Genomic DNA, 15,862 nt, shown 5'->3' on the forward strand with positions numbered 1-15,862 from the left:
GAGAGGCAAAGTGACCTATTTAAGCCCACACATCTGAGTAACAGACAGGTCTTGAATCTGGTTCCCCTGAGTCCATAGCTCCCATTCAACTACTAGGTCAGTGACTTCCAAACTGTCACAACTCATCGGAATGTTGTGAAATCAATTTAGTATCATCAGCATTAAAAAAAATAGAATATAATTGAAAAGCATCAACATTTATCACACATATTAAAGCTAACTATTGTTTTGTAAGGCTTTTGTTTCTCTCACACACCCATCCACACACACAAATGGCTGGGATTGCAAATAGTGGGTAGTGTGTATCCAGTATTGGAGTGAGTGTGGGTTGGAGGTGTTTCAGAGGAAAACCTTTCAGTTTGGGATAGTGGAGGAAAGTTTCAGAGACAAAGTGATGTTTTTTACAGAACCTTAAAGGATAGTAAGATTTGGGCAGAGGCACAGGGTGGGTGACTGTTACATTTTATGTGAAGTAGGTATGTCTAATTTCATTCTTTGAATCTTTCTATTCGAGGAAAGAAATTAGCATGGAGAACCTATGTATGCATTGGTTGGTTTTGGGCCCTCTAGCATCCTCTTGTCCTTCCTAAAAGAATCTCAATTTTCTTTGGCAAATTGTCTATCTGGTTGGGGAAAAGACTGGCGTGTTAATAGGGTGACCATTCCAAATCATGGTAAGTAACTGGCATGGGACTGGACACGGTTTTAGCTTATTCATTCCCTTGCCTACTCCCTGGGTTTTATCGCAGTTGCTGATGCTTCAGTCTCAGAGCAGTGTGGCGAGGGCTTCTGGTGATGGGCATGCCCTAATCTTCTAGCCATCTCTTGGGTCTCCAAATCCTAGTATGTCCTTCACCTTAACTTAGAACTCTACCTGGAACAGTGAGCAAAGTCTTTTCTGACCGTGATCTTGTTGAACTTCTCCATAACATACGGCACATTAGTTTACAGAAAAGCAAACAGACTCAGAGGGAGGTTCTGCCTGGGGAAGAGATGCAATAGCGGCCCTTGAACTCAGGTCTTACTAAGGACGATGTTCTTTATTTTTGCCATCATTGCAGGCTGCCACTCCAGAGCTGGGTAAGATTTTGTGCTTAGAAGTTTTTATGATTTTAAGGAGTCCTCGGTTGTTGTTAAAATGACCAAAAAATATGTAAATGATTACCTTAATATAAGAAGGATCTTTTCTTAAAAGAAGATACTAGGCTTAAAGTTGCCTTGTCTCAAAAAGAAGAAAAATTAAAATCAATCAACAAGACTGAGCCCTCTCCCTCTTTCCAAATGTTTATTAGGGATTCTAGGCAGGGGCTTATATAATTGAGAGGATTAAAATGAAGGAATGGAAGGAGAGAAGAAAATGTTCCCTCGGGCAGAACGGGAACTAGAGCAATGGGAAAATGTTTCCCAAAAAAGCAGAAAACGTGTGCAAAGCAAAATTATTTTTAAAGACGTTGAGGGGATAGAGGTTGGGGTAGGATAAGAGAGAACGGGGAGAAGGCAAGGAAAATCTACCGGAGAGAAACACAAGAAAAAGAATGAAGTTTGGTCTGGTTTTAATTTATGTCAATTGGCAAATAAATCCATGAAAGCTGTTCTAGACATGGATATCCCCTCTGTAATGTAAGTAACTGAAACCAGTGCAGAATGCATTTTTCCTCCTCTTCCTAAAAATATGATACACCCTATAGACAGAGGCAACATCAATAAAGTTCCTTGCCTCTGGCTCCACATTCTCCCTACCCCCCCCCACACACACACCTTCTGTTTCTGCCTACAGTTCAGAGCTGATATAATTAAGGGAATTAAGGCTATTCATGAACATAAAATATATGTATGTTTAATTGTGCTGTCAAACCAAAAAGATAAAGGTGAGCAGTCAAGCAGTGAATGAGCAAAATTCCTCTTCTAAGATTTTGTTGAAAACTTTTGATCCCTAAAGACTCACCTATTTCCGGCACTTTCCCTAACTCTGGGGTGAGGATAAAAGAAAAAGTATGTTCAATTATAACAGTTGTGTTCATAAGTATATATTTTTTTAAATTTTCCTTGCTGAATTCTGAAACGAATTTTGAGACAATTAGATAGGCATGAATGTGAGTGTTTCTCCAGAAAGTTAACCTTTGTTGATTGACTGCCATGGGTAAATTAGAGGAAGTCAGAAGATTAAGGGCAATGAATTGATAGATATTGAATATCTGGAAAATAACTTCTACAAATCAAAAAGAAGATGAACAGTCTAGTAAAAAAAAAGTGAAAGGTATAATCAGGCTTTCACAGAAGAAATATGAATGTTTCACAAACATATAAAGAGATGCTGACCTTAATAGATTGCAATTTGAAACCACAGAAAGATGTTTCCATACCTACCAGTTTGTCAGAAATTAAAAACTCAGGCAATACTAAGAGTTGGTAAGGGTGTAGAATGACCGGATCCTCATACAGGAGTGTAAATGGGTTAAATCACTTTGGGATGGAGTTTTGTATGGCCTAGTAAGTAGTGCTGTCTATTTTATCCATTAGAGCCCTTAGCCTATTAATCATAGGTGATTTAAATTCTTGGTTTGATAATTCCAACAGCAATGCTGTATCTGAGTCTGGTTCTGATGTCTGCTCTATCTTTGCAAACTTTGTTTTCTGCCTAAGCTGGACTTGACAGCATTGGGTAAAAGGAACTGCTATAAATAGGCCTGTAGTAAGTGGTGATGAGTATGGGGGGACAGGAGGTATTCTCTAATCCTATGATTAGGTCTCAGTCTTTTAGTGAGTCTGTGCCTCTGGAATGTGAAACTCACAAGTGTTTCTCAGTCCCCTGTAAGGTGGGACAGGATGGCTAGAATGGGTAGAGTCCGATATTTCCCTTCTGTATGGAGGGCTGGAGCCAGCTGGAGTTGGGTGTTTCCCTTTCCCCAGGTCTGTTGGACTCTGCGAAAACACCTGTTAAGGTTAGGCTTAGGTTAAAGTTTCCCTGAGGGCAAGGAACAGAGCGCTCTGGTGTATTTCAAAATGGTCAACAAACATAATCTTGCTGAAGCAAAACTATAGGTCCCATTTTGAAATTTTGTCTAAAATTTAGGCCATGACAGAAAGGGGTTTGGGGGGCGCGTGGGTGGCTCAGTCGTTAAGCATCTGCCTTCGGCTCAGGGCGTGATCCTGGCATTCTGGGATCGAGCCCCACATCAGGCTCCTCCACTGTGGGCCTGCTTCTTCCTCTCCCACTCCCCCTGCTGTGTTCCCTCTCTCGCTGGCTGTCTCTCTCTCTGTCAAATAAATAAATAAATAAATAAATAAATAAATAAATAAATAAATCTTTTGTTTTTTAAAAAAAGAAAGGGGTTGTGGATTGGGGTGGGAGACCTAAGGCCTCAAATTTACATTTTTCACCCTCTATTCAAACGAGACTATCCATACGGTCACAGGAATACATTGTGCCAACTTTTCCCCTTCTCCTGCGGGAAGTAAGAGGGGATTTTTCTCTGATATTCACTGTGAGAACCTGGCTGAGCTTCTGGAGATGAAACTGACAAAGTTGTGGATGGGGCAATAAATGAAAGACCGCATGAAGGCACTAATATGTGACAAAGGAAGGAGGAGAGAAGGGGACAGAGGATACAGGCAGAAGCTTGGTAACAACAGGCTACCTAAAGAAAGGACATCAAAATGTGATTGGCTTTGAGGGTAGAAGTGTGGATGATTTTTTCTTAAATTTCTCTACTTTTCTGTATTATCCAACATTTTTACAATGAGCAGAAAGGGTTCTATAGTGGAAAAAAAAAAACAACCAAACAAACTGGTTAAGCCTTACTTTAAAAAAAAAAAAAAAATATATATATATATATATATATATATATATATATATATATATATATATATATATATATCTGCCTTTTCCCTCTATAAGTCTACAGCACAGAATCACAGATTTTTTTTTTGAGCTCGGAGGAACTCTGAAAATACTTTGGTGCAATTCTCCTCTCCCTTGTCCATTGTAATCAACCACCATATCTTCCTGCTTACTGTATACAGGGCACTTTGCCAAAGACACAGTTATATCAGGAAGAATAAAATAGGATCAGGCTCTTATCTCCACTTCCCCTTGGAAAAACTCCCCCAAGAGGAAAATTGTAACAGGAGGTAAAATATGCTAAGTGTCCTACCATTGTGTCAGGGAAAGACAGAAAGTACTGGAAAGGCGGTTAACTCATTTAAGTGCGTCTAGAAGACACCACTTCATACGGTTCTACGAGTTGATATTCTTGGTATTTTAAGCCTAATAACCAGGAGTAGAAGAGAAAGCCAAGGCTTTGAGCAGTTAGGTGTGGTGTTTTCAAAATGCTAGTCAGCACTGTGTTTTGTGAGTATCCTCTCCAGTATTTGCACGTAATAGTTTCTTGTCCTAGCCTCCAGCTCAACTTAAAAGCAGTTGATGCTTATTGCTTTCTCTTTAATCCAGGGATTATCTAAAACAAGAGAGTGGAAATTTACCAACGCTATCTTCAGCAAAGGAGAAAAAAATCCGACTATTGCTACTTACTAGATGTGACTTTAATAATAATTACCATCACTGTGTTTACCTCATACTGGGCACTTTACTTATATAATCTTAAGCTACACAGCAACCCCTGAGTTGATATTATTCTTTCCATTGTACAATTACAGAAAATAAAATTCATAGGAGTTTAGTAATTTTCCCCAAGTGTCACATATGTAAGTACAACCATGAAATCCGAACTTGGATCTGCCTGATTTTGAGTCAACGATCTTAATGACTTCTCTGTACCCCCTACTTAGACAAGTTACTTCACTTCTCTGAGCTTTAGGTTTGTTATCTGAAAAGTACAGAAAATATTTCCTCCTTCCTGGTTTTGTTCTTCAGAAAAATCAATATAAAACATTCCCTAGGTGCTCAGTAGATGTCGCTTCTCCTAAGACAAAAGCTGAAAGCTACAGGAATGGCATTTAGTGACTCTCAGGTAAATATGGAGCTGAAATTCAAGTCCTCATCTCAGATTTTCAAGTTTTATGGGAATTGGCCAATAAAGTAAACTTGCAACATTAAACATATGTATCCTTATCCAGAACAAGAGCATGGAGATAGAATGATCATTTCAAACAATTTCTCTAGCAGCCAAAAGATGGTTAAATAAAATATAAAGAACTCAAGAGTTTGTGTGTTGGGGTGCCTGGGTGGCACAGCGGTTAAGCGTCTGCTTTCGGCTCAGGGTGTGATCCCAGAGTTCTGGGATCGAGCCCCACATCAGGCTCCTCCGCTATGAGCCTGCTTCTTCCTCTCCCACTCCCCCTGCTTGTGTTCCCTCTCTCGCTGGCTGTCTCTATCTCTGTCAAATAAATAAATAAAATCTTAAAAAAAAAAAAAGAGTTGTGTGTGTGTGTGTGTGTGTGTGTGTGTGTGTGTGTGTGTGTGTGTGTGTTTTAACATGGCCATTGGGATGGAAATGCAATCAACTCCTTTACTTTGCCTGCCTGATTACCAGCAAGTGTGTGGAACTGCCGAATATAAACAGAGCGCTCTTGTCCTCAGAACCAGGGCTGGTTCACAGTCAAGTAACCTCTGCAGCCTCATAGAGTCCCGTGTTTGGAAGGGCTGCATGCTTGGATAAATGCTCTCCTATCACTGTCTTGAAATTCCTAATAATTTTTGAACAAGGCACCAAGGTTTTCATTTTTCACTCAGCCTGGCAAATTATGTATGCAGTCCTCCTCAGAACCTTTGGTGTCCCCCAGTTCACCTCACTGAAATGCCCTTAGTCCAATGAACACATTCCCAGGAGATCACATAGAATGCTGCTTTCGCAGATTTCCTTTCTCATTTTGTTTTTGTTAGCAAGCAATCACCCACCCACACTTTGAGGTTATGTATAATGCATGCTATGTATAAAGGTCTAGGTGTGTAAGGATGAAAGTAATACAGTAATTCCTTTTTTAAGAAGGAAAAACAGCACCATGGCCAAAATGAATGTGTGGAGGACAATCGTACTTTGGAATGACTTCTTCATAGGGAAGTTTTGAATTTCTGCTTACGAGTAGCTTTGGGTGGGGTCTGGGTATCTGTATTTTCTTAAAATGCCCTAGGAGAAACACTGAGTTAAAAACTTGCTGAAAGAAGTGGACACTTCTGGAAAGCACTGATAGAATTTCTTCCAAAAATCCTCTAGAGGATTGTATGTAATCAACTTTGTATTCCTGGGGCAGCTAGAGTTTTGCATATGGTAGATACTCAGCCAACTTTTATTGACTGACGGAAGACCAAACTTGACTTTAATTCCTTTGTTAAAGGACGCTGTAAACACAATCTGTACCTAAGCTTTTCAGTCTTAAAAAAAAAAAATTTTTTTTCTCACCCCTGGACGAATGATTGTAAAGCTACATTTAAAAACATTCCATTTATAATAGCATCAAATAAATCTAGCCAGAAAAGTTACAAGATGTCTATGCCAAAAACTATATTATATTTCTTGAAAAAGTTAAAGGTCTAAATAAATAGCTATACAATGTTTATGGATTATAAGACTACATAATGCTGACATGTCAATTATTCCCAAATTGACCCATAAATTCAATGTAATTCCAAATGAAAACCCAGCAGGCTTTTTTTTTTTTTTTTTGGTGGAAATTAGTAAGGAAATGCTAAAACATATAGGGAAATGCAAAGCATCTAGAATGGCCAAAGCCATTTTGAGAAAAGATCCAGAAAGAGGAACATTGTTGGAGCCACACTGCCTAATTGCAACATTTACTATAAAGCTTCAGTAACTGAGACAGGGTGATATTGGCTAAAAGACAGGCAAATAGAGGAAGAGAATAGAGTTTGCAAACAGACCTGTCCATATACAAACAATTTATTGACAAGAAAGATATCCAGGCATTTCAATGGGAAAAGGGTACTCTTTTTCATAAATGGTCTGGATCCATTGGATAACCAACTCAGCCCTGTCACTCACCATCCAAAAAAATTAATTTGAAATGAATCTGAAAATGATCATAGACCTAAACAAAAAGCGAAAACTATAAACCCTCTAGAAGCTATGCAACCTTGGGTTGGAAACATTGTTAACAGGACATAGAAAAGAGCAAATCATAAACGAAAACCACAATAAATTGACCGAATCAAAATTTAAGACTTCTGTCCTTCAAAACACACCACTAAGAAAACCAAATGGCAATGCATAGTCTGAGAAAACATTTGTATATGAAGAGCGGTTAGAGAGATGTAATGCTGCTGACTCTGAAGGTGACGGAGGGGGTGACAAGGCAAGGAATGTGGGCGGTCTCTCAAAGCTAGTCAAGGAAGCAGATTCTCCCCTAGAGCCTCCAGAAAGAAACACAGACTTGCCAACACTCAGGATCGTAGCTCAGTGAGATTCATATTGGACATCTAACCTACAGACCTGCCAGATAATAAATTTGTGTTATTTTAAGCCACTACATTTGTAGTAATTGTTACTGCAGCAATAGGAAACTAGCGTAATTCCTTAGGATTTTCTATGTGAGCAATCATGTTGTCTCATAGAGATAATTTCTCTTCTTCTTTTCTAACTATAATGACTTTTACTTCGTTGTTTTTCTTTATTGCACTGGATAGGCACTCCAGTATAATGCTGAACCGAAAAGGTGAGAGTAGACATTCTTGTCTTGTTCCCAATCTTTGGGGAAAGCATTCAGTTTTTATACCAGACAGTATGATGTTAGCTGTAGGTTTTTCATTGTTGTCCTTTGTCAAATTGAAGAAGTTCCCTTCTTTGCCTGGTTTGCTAAGAATGTTTGTTATAGAGGTGTTAAATTTTGTCAAGTCCTTTTTTTGCAACTATTGTACTGATTATATGACTTTACTTCCTTTACCAATGTGGCAAATTATTGATTTTTGAATGCTGAACCAACTTTGCATTTTTGGAATAAATCCCCTTTTTCTGTATTGGTGGGTTTGATTTGCTAATATTCTACTGACAGTATTTGCATGTGTATTATTTATTACCATATAACAAATTACCAAAAGCTTAAACCAACACATGTTAATTATCTCACAGTTTCTGTGGGTCAGGAGCTCGGTGCACTTTGGGTCCTCAGCTTAGGGTCTCACAAAGCTGCATTTAAGTGTTGGCCAGGTTGCACTCTCATCTGAAGGCTCAACTAGGGAAGAATCTGCTTCCAAATTCTTTCAGGTTGTTCTCAGAATTCATCTCCCTGTGGTTGTACAATTGAGGGCCCTGGCTTCTTGCTGGCTGTTCTTGGAGAACAACACTTCCTTGCCATGTGGGCCTCCCAACATGGCTACTTCTTCAAAGCCAGCCAAGGAACATCTCTAGAGTGAGTCTGCTAGCAAGGCGTATTATATAAATGTAATGTGATTCTGGGAGTGTCATCGCTTCCATCAGTTTTGCCATATTCTGTTGGTTATTAGAAGCAAGTCACAGTTCCCACCCACTCTCAAAGGGGAGGGGATTATTCAAGGACATGAACACCAGAAGGTAACTGTCTATCACAGTATCTGTGTTCATGAGAAATATTGGTCTGTCACTTTTTTGTCCGATAATGTCTTTGTCAGGTTTTGTTATTAGAGTTATCTAGATCATTGGAAAATGCTTTTTAAATTTCTATGTTATTTCTTTCCCTCTTTCTTACTTTCAACTGATTTTCAGAAGCAAATATCAGGTTGAATTGTTGATAGGAACACCTAAGGTTCTGTTGGTGGAATATATAATTTAAAATAAAAATAAAAACAAAACTCTGTATTTGAGAACAGAATTAATATTTTTTTTTGAGTGAGCCCACAATGGCCACTTAAAAAGTATTGATCATCATTCAAGCCTCAGCCAAGGGCCTACAGAAGCTTTATTTATGTCTATGTTTTGTCCATCATCCTCCATAACATCCCTAGCTTTTCAATAGGATTTTAGCAGAATTAAACTTAAATTATTCAGTCATGTGTAATGAATTTCTTTCAGCTTCTATACAATGACTTATCGATTTAGGGCTGCAAATTAACAGCTGGTGACAGTAAGGTAAACACTAGTTGTAGCAAATTGACAGCTGAGTCTTATCACATAGTTCTTGTGCATTAAATTATTTAATAAAAGGGTTTTTTTTTTTTTCACCAGCTCTACAATGGGGTCAAATTGGCCAGATATGAGCATATTAAGCCCTTGGGTTCAGAAGGATGGCTTGCTCTTTTTTTTTTTTTTTTAAGATTTTATTTATTTATTTGACAGAGAGAGAGGCAGCGAGAGAGGAAACACAAGCAGGGGGAGTGGGAGAGGGAGAAGCAGGCTTCCTGCTGAGCAGGGAGCCCGATGCAGGACTCGATCCCAGAACTCTGGGATCATGACCTGAGCCAAAGGCAGATGCTTGACGACTGAGCCACCCAGGTACCCCAGGATGGCTTGCTTTTTATCCTAAGGCAAATTCTGGGCACTGGCTATTCCTCTTGTAACTGAAGAATAATCTAATCTAAAGATGTGCTTGTAGTCAAGCAGAAGGCTAAAACTTGTAGCTCTGGAGTCAGTCAGACCCTGTGTGAATTGTGACGCTGCCTCTTCCTAGTTTTGTGTCTTTGGGAAAGTTATTAAAGAACTCTAAGCTGCCCTTTTGTCATTGGTAAAATAAGTGCAATAGGAGTACCTACATCAAAGAGCTGTCAGAATTAAATAAGTTAATTCATGCATAATGCTCAACACAGATTTTGACACATCATACGCACTTAATAAATGTTATCTCTTACTATCACTTCGACTGTTACGGTCAAGTCGAGAGAGTATCGGCTTTGGAAACCAACAAATGTGGGCACCACCATTTCCCAGCCATGTGATCTTGTGCAAGTTGTTAACTTCTCTGAACTTCAGGCTCCTTGTTTCTAACATGGAAAATATGATAATACTTTCTAGGGTTGTCATTGAGCAGAATACCTGTTGCACAGAAAGCATTTTACAAAGGTGAGTTTTGTTCTTTATCTTTTCTCTAGTATTCTTTTAGAGGCATCTTGTCTGAAGAATAAGAGACCCTGAAATGACAAAATTGCAAAATGATCTCTCTTTCATGCAAGAGGCTAGTACGTAGCCCAATATCAGGGAGGCAGTGTCCTTCCATGCTGTTGCTCGGCCCTCCTCTTTGTTTTAGCCCCTGGGAAAGGGACAGATGGAAAGGGGGGGAACATGTTTCCTTCTTTTGAGGAAAATTTCCAGAACCTGTATGCCTCACGTCTACTCATGTACCATTGGCCAGAAGCTAGTTATTTGAACACACCTACCTGCTAGGAAAGGAGGTATTATCTTTGGCTGGGCACGATGATGGGGTGGTAGGTGGGGCCATCAGTCCCTGCCAAAATACATTTCTAGCCTAATCCTACCAGATGAAATGAAAGCACAAGACTGTACTTCCCTCCAAAGTGGTGGAGGTGAGTTTCCTGGAGGATGAGAGTAGAAAAAACAGTGTTCAATTGTTCCAAAGAAAGAGATTGGTATGCTTGCATAACTGAGCTCATGTTTTGGGTATTAACAGGGCTTAACATGACTGTGGTTGCTTTTGTTTCCCATTTCTTTCCTTTATTACAACTAATGCTTGCTAGGAACGAGCTAAGTTACGTATTATCTTCAACTTTCACTAAGCACAGAGGAAAACAACGCTTCTTCTGTTCTTTTGCCCCAGAAACAACGAATCAATCAATAAGTAGGTATTGAGCTTCTAGAATTTATTCATTTATTCATGCATTTATTATTCATGCATTCATTTATTCATTTTCCTCTTATTCCATATCTATTGAGTTTTACTTTGTACTGTATTCTGGGAACGTTAATGCATCCTAGACATGATCTCAGGCCCCACGGAACTCTTGTTTAGTGGAAGAGAGAGACAAGCATTGAACACACAACACAGTGCGGTAGCTACTGGGAAACAAGTCAGCCTAGGGTGCTATGATGCCCAGTGGTGAGCTGCTACTCAGGGAGGTGCTAGCCCCTGAATTGAATCAATGGCTATGATGGATGATATGCTATTTTCCATCAAGACAGTCAGAAAACAATGAACACTTTTTTTCTTTTTCTTTTTTTTTAAATCATACCTCATTAAATGTTTAGGTTTCCTAGGATCTACAGGCATTTAGAGGAGAGGAAGATCCGTGATGCTGGAGCAGAGAGCAAAAGCTTTTGGATAATGTAAGTCCTAAGAAGATGTTGGATCAATTTAGAGATATGAGAATGGCTTTCTAGTGTGGGAGCAGTTTGAACAAAGGCATGGCGTGTGCTGAGCCTCTGAAGTTAGAAAATGTCCTAGACATTATCATTAAGTTTCCTTCAAATGTCCCATTCTTTGGTCTTAAGACAACCACAGAATAAATCTCAGCAACTTCTGCCTTGTCCTGTGTGGGTCTTCACCAAATACAGGGTACAGAAATGGACAATGGCAGAGTTGTGTTTAATGCTGCTAAGCTTTCCATTCTGAGTTGGCAGCCTCAGTATGTAATTTTCTCAGATAGAAAATCTCCTGGCTTGGGATTTTTCCAGAAATTACTTTCCCCCAATTAGATTCTAGTTTGATGCAATCACTGCTTGAAAATTGTCTCAAATTGAAACCATCTAATAGCCATTTTTGGAATGAAGATGATGGGAGAAATTCAATACACCACAGACAGTCCATTCATAGAGTGTGTGATCCAAGAACAGGAACAGAGCAGATTCTCAGTGCATCTTGTTTTGGACACAAAGTGTCAGCAACTTTCATAACAGGGTGGTCTACCAGCAGATCCTTTTGTTGGCTTAGCACAAATCAAGCCTTTGGAGGAAGTGCAGTTTGATTGTATTTTAAGAAACCAGATTTGACATGTTCATCAGATGCTTTTCTTGCAGGGAGGCTGGCCAGAGGGTTCAAAGGAATTGGCCATATCCTGGTTCCCCAAGCAGTGGCTAAGCACTATGGAGAAGGTCTTGCCTGTCAACTGATTGGTGCTAAAATGCATAGAGAGTTATTATATACTTGAATGGACAGACTGATTGATGAAAATTATTGGACCAGAACTTCCCCTTCTCCACAGCAGGCTAGGCTTACCTTCTTCCAAACATTTCTCCTTAGGTGCACTATGGCACTTGCGATGATGTATTGCATTCTCCCGGGACTTTTCCTGATTTCATCTGTGAGCAAATACTTGCAGGTGATGCAGGTAAGTTCCTTGGAAACAGTTTGTCCTTTTTGGTCTTAGCTTTTAGACTTCGTTTGGTGGGACCAGACAGTTGTTTCTTTTGTTGTTGTTTGTTTGTTTTAAGATTTTATTTATTTATTTGACACAGAGAAAGAGAGAGAGAGAGCAGGAGCAGGGGAGGGGCTGCAGTAGAAAGAGCAGCAGACTCCCCACCGAGCAGAGAGTCTGACTCAGGACTTGATCCCAGAACTCTGAGATCATGACCTGAGCCAAAGGCAGACACTTAACTGACTGAGCCACCAAAATGCCCCCAGAGCAGTCATTTTTATATGGCAAATTTTGCCCCGCTGCTGAGGTGACTGCTTCCTGAGCACTCTGCCTGATCCCCCAGGTATGAGATTTTGCCAGTGGTTGGAAGGAACAAAGACTCTTCCTGGCCCTGTGTGGCTTGTACACGGGTTATTTCATCTACCCCTGTGGGGGTGGTTCTTTCCTTGGCCTTGCTGGGTGGGAGTGGGGTTCCTGTGCAGATATCTGTAACATTCTAACAGTCAATCTGATAGCCCTCTATTAGATGGAGCTCTCTCCTTTCTGATGCTTTGCCACCTTAAATTCCTCAACTCCCAACCCATGTTTACATCTAGTATAACTGCAGACCTTTGTCTTAGAGTTTCCCTGGGATGTGATCTGGCATCTCTTTACAGGTAATAAGCTGGGGCAATGGGAGAATTGCTCTCATGTGCTTCCCCTCTCTCAGGGGTCACACTCCTACACTGTCTGTTGTTTGATGTCTGAAACCATTGTTTCATGTCTTTTCTTATTGTTCTAGATTTTTGATGGGGGAGTTTAAATCTGATTTCCGTTACTCCATCTTGGTTGAAAACAGCAGTCAGTGCATAGAAATTTATGTAAAAGAACAATTCATCAAAGTATTATTGCTTATGAAGAGTAACTGGAAATATACAAAAAGTAAGACCAAAAACAGAGAACAGTAGACAGTGTGATTGTGGTATCTATATAATGTGTATTGTGCTATCTATATAATGTGATGCTGTACAGCTATTAAAAATCACATTTTCAAAGAATATTTATTGACATGGGGGTGTACTGGTGATGTTTATTTAAAAGGACATATATAAACTTATTTATATACATTCAATTTTGTAAAATCGTATATTATATGTACTATAAATGTATACCTCATATATGATTTACATATATATTAACATATAATAAACATATATTAAGTCCATACAGATTAAGTTCTATAAATATATGTATATAATGTCACGTATTAAATAAATATGTGCATTATACAATGTATATATGAGATGACAAATATAAATAATGAATATATAATATACAAATACATATGTATGATGAAGTAAATGTATATAAAAGTATACTTATGTAAATCTATATTTTTATACATACATTTTAATATGTGTGTAAAAAAGGGAACATATATAGGGCTTTTAATATAATGGATCAAAAAAGCTCAGAAAAAGAAAGACTTAAAAGCAAATACATGAAAATGTTAACAGTGCTATATTTTCTGAGTTTTTACAATCAAAATGTAATAATTATCAAGTAAAAATATTAATCAAACTTTTCAAAAGCAAGGACTTCAGTAAAGAACCAGCGAAGAGAAATTTTGCTGTACGTCAATCTATTTCTAATGAACATAATAATCATAATCATAATCATAAATAGCCTTCTTCTATTTGACAGGCACTATTCAAAGTGGTTTTTATATGGTAATCATTTAATCCTCACAAAGCCCTTTAAAATAGTAATGATTATGTTTCCATTAAGGAAACTGAGGCACAGAGAGTTCAAATCACTCTCTCCAACTACTAAATGGCAAAGCCAGAATTTGATCCTAAGCAGGCTGGGTTCAGAGTCTGTTCTTAATCGTCATACTCTGCTGCCTTGCTCCCCAGGGATATGGGGTTAGAAAGGGCTAGAGAAGACTTCCTGAGCAAGTTTGGGAAAAGAGCCCAGGTGACTGGAAGACCAAGGTGTGTGCCATAAGACTGGGAGATACTCAATTGCAGGTGAGGGCTCTGTGTGTGGAAAACTCTGGGGATCGAGCAGACGGAGGGCTCTTGCCAGAGAGGGCATGGGCCAAACAGTTATAAAATAGAACCATAGTTTGAGCCGAGAGCTACCTGTTACACCTGTAGCTTCCAGCTCTAACCAGGTGCCTCTCACCACACCACTGTTGGCCTGGCATCTAGGCACTGAAGGCCTCACTCTGTTTTCTTGCATCCTACAAACTAGATAAAAGAACGATGTAGGGGTAGAGGTAGGGGAGGAGATCTGTTAAAGGTTGGCACACTACCATTGAGATAGTGTGTCTTCAGCCAAGCCCCCTTCCAGAGCCCCAGAAACAGCACCCCCCAGCAATGCTGAGCAGGGAGAAAAAGAGCGGACACCAGTCTCTGCAGAATGTCCATCCAGGCAGGGCTTCCCATACACTGACACCCTGGGGTTATTATTGCTTTGGGTATATGAGATCACTCAGAATGGAATGCCTCATTATAGGTTTAAACCCAAGCTATAAATCAAACATTTCTCCTTTAATATAAGGAAGTTGCAGATTATTTTCAAGAACACCTGGTGCAAAGTGAGGTAATCTTATATGGTAAGGAGGATGAATAACTTAAACCGCATTCTCATAAATTTCTTTAACCTGGAAGGAAGCCTTTGAGGCTATCTGCATACATGATGTGTCTGATTTTTTTCTTGAATAATGTGTGAAGTGTTTTAAACAGACCAGCAAATTTGCAGAGTTCTAAACCCTCCCTTGGATTCTGCCTTGCTTTCTGCATGTAGACAAGCGTCGAAAATCACCGAGGATTGCTTTCTTATTTTGACTAAATGTTCTTTTTTTTCCATCCAGAGAGATCTTGTTGACAATTATTTCTTCATTCTGCATCACAAACTTCCAGTTTGCAGAGGTAGAAAAATCAATATGAATAGCTTAGTGCTGACAAATGAGACTCCAATTACCAATACTTGTATGCAATATGGCAAAGATTTTCATCCAGTTAACTCTACTGTCTTCTTTTTTTCATGGTGTTTGGCATAGGTGGACTTAATTATTATTCATAGCTATATCTGTAAGCACTGTTTTCCTCTGCTTTTCCTTCCAAATGTTCTACTGATTTTAAAATGAAATTATTTTGAGACTAGAATCAACAACTTTTGAACATAAGATTCTCTAGGTTTACCAAATAAGGACATTTTCATTTTAGATTTTGTATTCTCTTCTTGGATCAAATAATGAAGAGTTGGAGAAGCATCCCTCAATGGACACTAAGGACCAGATAATAGTCTTTCAACAAGGCTAGATTTGATTATATCCACTGATGTGTTAAGCCAGTACTTTTCAAACTTTAATGTACACGTGACTCATCTGAGGATCCTATTAAAACGAAGAAGACTGTCTTTCAGTAGGTCTGGAAAGGGCCCAAGCATCTACAGTTCCTAAAATGCTCTTAGCTGATGTGGGTGCTGCCGGTCATCAAGAGTTAAAGGCAGGGTTAAAGAATGTTTGCATCCATTAGGGTCCTGGCAGAAACAGATGGCATACTCAAATTGGAAATTTGAGGAAAGATTATTTAAGGGCTGGTTTGTAAATGTGTGGGCATCATCCAGAAAAGTAGCAAGAGATGGCATAGTACCCCTGGGCTGGCAGCACCTGGAAGGCAACAT

This window comes from Ursus americanus, chromosome 18 (assembly GCF_024610735.1).
Source record: "Ursus americanus isolate L20-20 chromosome 18, mUrsAme1.1.p, whole genome shotgun sequence".
NCBI classification, from domain to species: domain Eukaryota; kingdom Metazoa; phylum Chordata; class Mammalia; order Carnivora; family Ursidae; genus Ursus; species Ursus americanus.